This window comes from Rhinoderma darwinii, chromosome 2, assembly GCF_050947455.1.
Source record: "Rhinoderma darwinii isolate aRhiDar2 chromosome 2, aRhiDar2.hap1, whole genome shotgun sequence".
Classification (NCBI taxonomy): Eukaryota; Metazoa; Chordata; class Amphibia; order Anura; family Rhinodermatidae; genus Rhinoderma; species Rhinoderma darwinii.
In genome coordinates, this window is record NC_134688.1 from 163,480,298 (window position 1) to 163,487,821 (window position 7,524).

The 7,524-nt window shown below is 38.5% G+C and overlaps 1 pseudogene; it reads right to left on the reverse strand.

Annotated features, from left to right (window-relative positions):
• Positions 1 to 593: 593 nt before the first annotated feature.
• Positions 594 to 1,576, reverse strand: LOC142740855 (G-protein coupled receptor 183-like; annotated as a pseudogene).
• Positions 1,577 to 7,524: the final 5,948 nt, after the last annotated feature.

A 7,524-nucleotide genomic window follows, 5' to 3' on the forward strand; every position in this document is an offset into this window, starting at 1 on the left:
TGTCCTACTAGTTGACAGTGGCAGAAATTCTCCAATATTGTTCAGCTGATAGGACGCAGGGGAATGCTGTATCTTTAGGGTATGTTCACACGCTAGCTGTCATTTACGGCTGAAATGACAGCCTGTTTTCAGAAGAAAACAGCTGCGTCCTTTCAGCCGTAAATGCTCCTCCTCGTAATATACGAGGCGTCTGTGACGCTCGGAAATCTTGAGCTGCTCTTCATTGAGTTCAATGAAGAACGGCTCAAATTACGTGGCAAAGAAGTGCCCTGCACTTCTTTGCCGAGGCATTCAATTTACGCGTCGTCGTTTGACAGCTGTCAAACGACGACGCGTAAATCACAGGTTGTCTGCACAGTACGTCGGCAAACCCATTCAAATGAATGGGCAGATGTTTGCCGACGTATTGGAGCCCTATTTTCAGACGTAAAACGAGGCATAATACGCCTCGTTTACGTCTGAAAATAGGTCGTGTGAACCCAGCCTTAATGTGATACCTTTGTATTACTAGTGAACTTTCTTTATATAATATAACTTGTTACTAGCCTGCGACATGTTAAACAAAACAAATAAAAAAAAAAAAAATCCTATTATCATAAAGCATCTAATGTTGCTCCCTTTCTTTCGCTTTCTGGCGGTAATGTGGAAATTGCAGCATTTCTTCTGAATACGCTCGCAATTTTTCTTTTATACCCTTTCAAAGCAAAGAAATAGATAATAGGATTTAAACAGCAGTTTCTGTTCATGAGAGCCACAGTGATCTGCAGGGTCCTCTTCAAAACCATATATTCTAGACAGGATGGCTGGCACAGTAATTTTCGTACCATGAATAGGGTAAGTGGAAACGCATAGTACCACAGCCAATAATACAGCTATGATTACGGTAAATGCCTTTTTAAAAGGTAGTTTTCTGCCCACAGAAGCGTTCTCCATCAATAACTTGCCGAGTTTGAAATTAATCTGGAAATAACCTAATATAATGACCCCAACCAGTGTAATATAACGAAAGACACAAGCTACCAGCAGCAGCTGAGGAACAGTTTCAAGCAAGTTTCATGCAAGTCATAGAATTACCTATCACCTTTATCATTGACTTCATAAGTAGAGGCGTTGTCTGCATAAACACAAGACACCAAGCCATAACACTGATGTATTTAGCATTGCGGGCCTTCCTGAACATTCTGTACTTCATGGTGAGTATCACAGCAATATAGCGGTCAACACTCACAAAAGTCCTAAAATAAATCCCAACATAGATATTCATATAAAAAATGAATGTGGTCACTCTGCACATCTAGTCCCCAAGAAACCAGTTAGAGCGTAAAATGTAATAGGCTATACGTCCAGGCAGAGCGAGGGTAAACAGGACATCCGACACCGCCAGATTGATTATATAGATGTCAGAAGAATTTGTTTTCGTCAGAATCAGATGGATGGCCATAATGTTTCCACAAGAACCAAAGATTAACACAAAAATGTAATACATTGGAAAAAGAATCCTCTCCATAACTGATTGACTGATGATTACTCAGTAGTTTCTATTTTTGTTTGAACTATTATCCCATTGAAGATCCATGAAGTTATAATATTATTGACTATAGAAATATATAAGGAAAAATCAATTTGTCCGAGTCAGCACACAATAAAGCAGTGCTTTACAAACTGTGAGCCGAGCCTCACCACTGAGGCGCCCCCTAGTTGTTGGGGAGGTGCAACTGGGGAGGCAGTTTTCACAGAAGTGATCATGAGCTACACAGATGTTTCTGTGGTTGCACCAATCTCTGGTCTAGCATCGTAATTAACTCCTTTTGAGCTTATTTTAATGTTATACTATGATCAAGAGATAAATGAAAGATAAAAAATCGAGTAATATTTCTAATTCTAGCATGGACTTCGACGACTGATAGTAAAGCCCAGGCATCCCATGTTCTGGCTGGTGAGGTCCCAGTAGAAACAAATTGAAGAGCTCTGCAATAAAGTCTCAGTCAATATATCAGGCATTAAAGAGCATTTCTTAGTTCTATTTTTGTGTGTGAATGAATGGCAAACAACATGACTACTTATGCAGCTCCCACAACGTCTATCAATTAGATGTATAAAACGGCATGATTTTTGTCTATGTGATATATCTATTATGCTTCCAGGTCTTTCTACCTGCATGTATATAGCATCATCACATCATGGTGACTGGGAGATATACTTCAGTCTAGCTCAATTTAATTATATGCAAAGTAATTATTAGCGACTGAGATGGCAAGGCAAGTTCAATTATCTTTCCGGGCTACAAATAGGCATATTTATTTGTCCAATATTCATTATATTTTAGATTTTGCTGGTCAATTAGTGATGTATACTGAAAAAATATATATATTTTTATGATTCAGGTAATAGGGGAAAACAGAAACGGGGTGATCAAAATTCCCTTTCATGTTCTCTCAATACATGATCACAGGTACCAAAAGCAATTCCTGTATTGTGCGGTCATCACATTGGAGAGAAAGTGAAGGGAATTTGATTTCCCCGCTTCTGCTTGTTCCTATCATCCCATCTTTGGGATAGAATCAGTTTAAGTAATAGGATATAACGCATCTGCCTTATATATAACTAAAGGGTCGATACACGGAGAGCGCTTTATACAGTAGATGTCATGGACGTGCCGTTCCCATTGTCATCTTGTTTAAGCATCAGATATCGAACTCAACCACTTGTTTTCTAAATGAAATGACCTGGATTATAGTAGGTTATTCCTGTTAAAATAACATCATCTGTTAAAAGTGCTACCTTACTAGCAGATACATTGAGGGGCTTAGCTAAAGGGGGTGCAGAGGTAGCAGTTGCACTGGCCCTGGTGTCTGAGGTGCCCAAAGGCCCCTTTACTATATAAAAATACATTAGTATTTTAAATGTCACATGTTTTGGGGCCCAGGAGCTTCAAATTATCACTTCAGATACATCCAAAGATACAGATATATAAACCGATATTTTTTTTTTTTTTACTTATCTGATGGTTATATCATTAGATCTCAGCTATGCTAGAGATAGAACAAATACTTTTGTATTGGACGTGGATAGCCAAGCCATTAAAGGGAATGTGACGTTCGCAAAAATGTATTTTTTTTTTAGTTAAACAATTAGTGTATAGGTGATTAAACATCACCAGCCTGGACGTCATGTGTACTCAGAATCCTGACACTTCTGAATCTTTTTTTGTGAGATTCTGGCAAGTGAAACCAAATCTCGTTTACCTCCGTGATCTCGCGAGATTTCGTATCCGTTGCTGGAATCTCACAAAAAAAGATTCAGAAGTGTCAGGATTCTGAGTACACATGACGTCCAGGCTGGATTTCATGTGTATTCATTATCAGGACACTGTAGTAATGTTAGGGCTTGTGTATGTAGCTGCACATAGTGATATAACTATATCTCTAGTGCAGTGTAAATGAATGGAGAGGAGTGCATGATGCTGATTGGTCAGCGTCATGCACTCCTCTGTACAACACCCACTTGGTCGAAAGTAAAAGTACGCCCACTTGGGCATTAAGAAAGCTCATTAGCATAAACCAAAATCGCTCCTAACGTTGTGAAAAAAGATCGTTTTTTTAAATAAAAAGCATTATTGTCACCTACATTACAGCGCCGATCTCCTTATATAGGAGATAGGGCACTTATAATGTGGTGACAGAGTCTCTTTAACCTTTCCGTCAAAAAAAACCATTGATTTCAATGGGTTTTATTTTTGCATCAGTTGGCTCCGTTCCGTCAGGTTTCCATTTTTTTTTTTTACTTAAGAAATACTGTAGTCGACTACGCTATTGATTCCATCAAAGCGACTGAACCCCTGCACAACGGAGACAAACGGAAACCATGGGCACCGGATCCATCACCATTGAAATTGATGGTGATGGAAACATCTGGTTTCCGTTTGTGTCAGTCAGGGCTCCGTTCTGACGGGAAATTTTGACGGAACATCAAAACGGAGCACTGACGCAGATGTGAACGCAGCCTAAAAGTGAAAGCAAGAACGATACAAAGATAAAAAACGGATGCGATCTGTTCGTGAATTGCAAAAATTAGCATTTTTCTAAATTTAAACGTATCTGCTTGTAAAACAGATAGTGATACCAGACAAAATAGTTACTAGTTAACATCCCCCATATGTCTACTTTATGTTTGCATAATTTTTTGAACGTCCTTTTATTTTTCTAGAACGTTACAAGGCTTAGAACTTTAGCAGCAATTTCTCATATTTTAAAGAAAATTTCAAAAGGCTATTTTTTCAGGGACCAGTTCAGTTCTGAGGTGGCTTTGAGGGCCTTATATATTAGAAAATCCCCAGAAGTCACCCCATTTTTAAAAATTCACCCCTCAAGGTATTCAAATCAGCATTCACAAAGTGTTTTAACCCTTTAGGCGTTTCACAGGAATTAAAGCAAAGTAGAGGTGAAATTTACAAATTTTATTTTTTTTGCTGAAATTCATTTCTAATACATTTTTTTCTGTACCACAGAAGGTTTTACCAGAGAAATGCTACTCAATATTTATTGCCCAGATTCTGCAGTTTTTAGAAATATCCAACATGTGGTCCTAGTGTGATAATGGACTGAAGCACTGGCATCAGAAGCAAAGGAGCACCCAGTGGATTTTGGGCCTGCTTTTTTTTAGAATATATTTTAGGCACCTTGTCAGGTTTGAAGAGGTCTTGTGGTGCCAAAACAGTGGAAACACCCCAAAAGTTAACCCATTTTGGAAACTACACCCCTCAAGGAATTTATCTAAGTGTATAGTTAGCATTTTGACCGCACAGGTTTTTCGCTAAATTTATCAGAATTAGTCTGTAAAAATGAAAATCTACTTTTTTCTGAAAAAACATAGAACTTTTTATTATTTACAAGAGATAATAAAGAAAATGCACCCCAACATATGTAAAGCAATGTCTCCCGATTACGGCAATATCCCATATGTGGTAATAAACTGCTGATTGGACCCACAGCAAGGCTCAGAAGGGAAGGAGCGCCATTTGGATTTTGGAGCACAGATTTTGCTGGATTGGTTTTCGGTTCCATGTCGCGTTTGCAACGCCCTGGAGAGACCAAAACAGGGGAAACTCCACAAAAGTGACCCCATTTTGGAAACTACACCTCTTAAGGAATTTATCTAGGGGTATCGTTAGCATTTTGACCACACAGGTTTTTTGCAGAATTTAGTGGAATTAGTCTGTAAAAATGAAAATCTACTTTTTTTCTGAAAAAACATAGAAATTTTAAATTTTTACAAGGAATAAAGGAAAAAAGAACCACAACATTTGTAAAGCATTTTCTCCTGATTACGGCAATACCCCATATGTGGTAATAAACTGCTGATTGGACCCATGGCAGCGCTCAGAAGGGAAGTAGCGCCATTTGGATTTTGGAGCACGGATTTTGCTGGATTGTTTTTCGGTGACATGCCGCCTTTGCAGCGCCCTGGCGGGACCAAAACAGTGGAAGCCCCCCAAGTTACCCCATTTTGGAAACACCCCTCAAGGAATTTTTCTAGGGGTATAGTGAGCATTTAGACGCCATGGGTCTTTTGCAGAATTTATTAGAATTAGGCGGAGAAAATTAATATCACAATTTTTTTCCACTATCTCAAGTGATAAAGGAGAAATAAACAACCAATTTTTGTAAAGCAATTTCTCCTGGGTACGGAAATACCCCACATGTGGTCATACATTTTTTTCATTAGAAATTAATTAACCCTTTCAGGACTGATCCATTTTTTGCTTTCTTATTTTCGTTTTTCACTACCCGCCTTCCAAGAGCCATAACTGTTTTCTTTTTCCGTCATTAGAGTGATGTGAGAGCTTATTTCTTGCGGGAGGAATTGTAGTTTCTATTGATACCATTTAAAGTGCCATAAAAAGTACTGGGAAACTGAAAAAAAAATAGGAAAATATAGGAATATAGGAAAAAAATCTCATTCTTTCGTTTTTACAGCTTTCGCCGTGCAGTAAACGAAAACTACAGCGATTTTGGCGGTTTAAATTATTTAAGTTTTTTACGGTGTTCACCGTGCGAGTTAAATAATGGTATATTGTAATAGTTCGGCCTTTTACGGACGTAGCAATATCAATTCTGTTTATTTTTTGACATTACTTTTGAAGAAAAATGGGAAAAGGTTTTTTTTTTTTTAACTTTAAACCTTTATCTTTCTCACTACTAATAACTTTAATTCTTCTACACATTTTATTAGTCCCCTTAGGGGACTTGTACCAGCGATCATTGGATCCGTGGGTACAATATGCTGCAATACTAATGTATTGCAGTGCATTGTTATTTTTACAGACTCCTGTAACAGCGTGATTGCTGTTCCTGTCCGTTAGTCCCGAGTGTCAGCTGTAATACACAGCTGACACCCGCAGCGTATAGAGCGGGCTCAGCACGTGAGCCCGCTCCATACATCACCCCCGCACCATGACGTGCTATTAAGTTATAGTGCTCAAAGGGGTTAATGCACAGCGGATGGTGTGAATATTGCAATTTTCCACTGATATGCCATTTTAGTGCATAATATGTCGTGCCCAGTTTGTGCCCCTGAAGACAAATACCTCATAAAGCGTTAAGCGGGTTCTCCCGGGTATGGCGATGCCATATATGTGGGCACAAACTGCTGTTTGGGCACGCTGCACAGGCTCAGAAGGGAGGGGCGCCATTTTGCTTTTGGAGCACAGATTTTGCTTGGTAGTAGTTCTGTTTGGGGTTTTGCTGGTATTTCAGTTTACAATGTGGGGGCACATGTAATCTGTGCGGAGAACATCAGGGCATAATAAGAGGGTATAAAAATACGGTAAATAAATAATAATTCATAGATATGTGGCCGGTGTCGCACTGATAAATGGTGTCGGATCTTATCCGCTTTTAGAAAACACTGCACATTTTGCATCGCCATATTCCTGGGAGCCAGAACGTCTTTATTTTTTTTACCACCGGAACTGCGTGAGGGCTTATTTGTTGCGGGACAATCTGTACTTTTCATTGGTACCATTTTGGGGTATATGCGATTTTTTTTGATCACTTTTTATTAAATTTTTTTGCAAGCCGGGTGACCAAAAACAAGCAATTCTGACAATGTTTTTTAGTTTATTTTTTGCGGCGTTCACCGTGCCCTATAAATGACCATTATATTTTATTCTGCGGGTCGGTACGATTACGGCGATACCATATGTATATAGGGTTTTTTTATGTTTTGCAGCGTTTGCACAATAAAATCACTTTTTTATAAAATAATTTATTTTCTGTGTCACCATATTCTGAGAGCCGTAACTTTTTTATTTTTCAGTCAAAAAAGCTGTGTAAGAACTTGTTTTTTGCGGGACGGGTTGTAGTTTTTATCGGTATTATTTTCGGGTACATGCAACTTTTTGATCACTTTTTATTCTCTATTTTGGGAGGGGTGGTGACCAAAAAATAGCGATTCTGGTGTAGTTTTTTATTGATTTTTTTTGTGGTGTTCATCGTGCGGGAAAAATAACATTATAGTTTTATA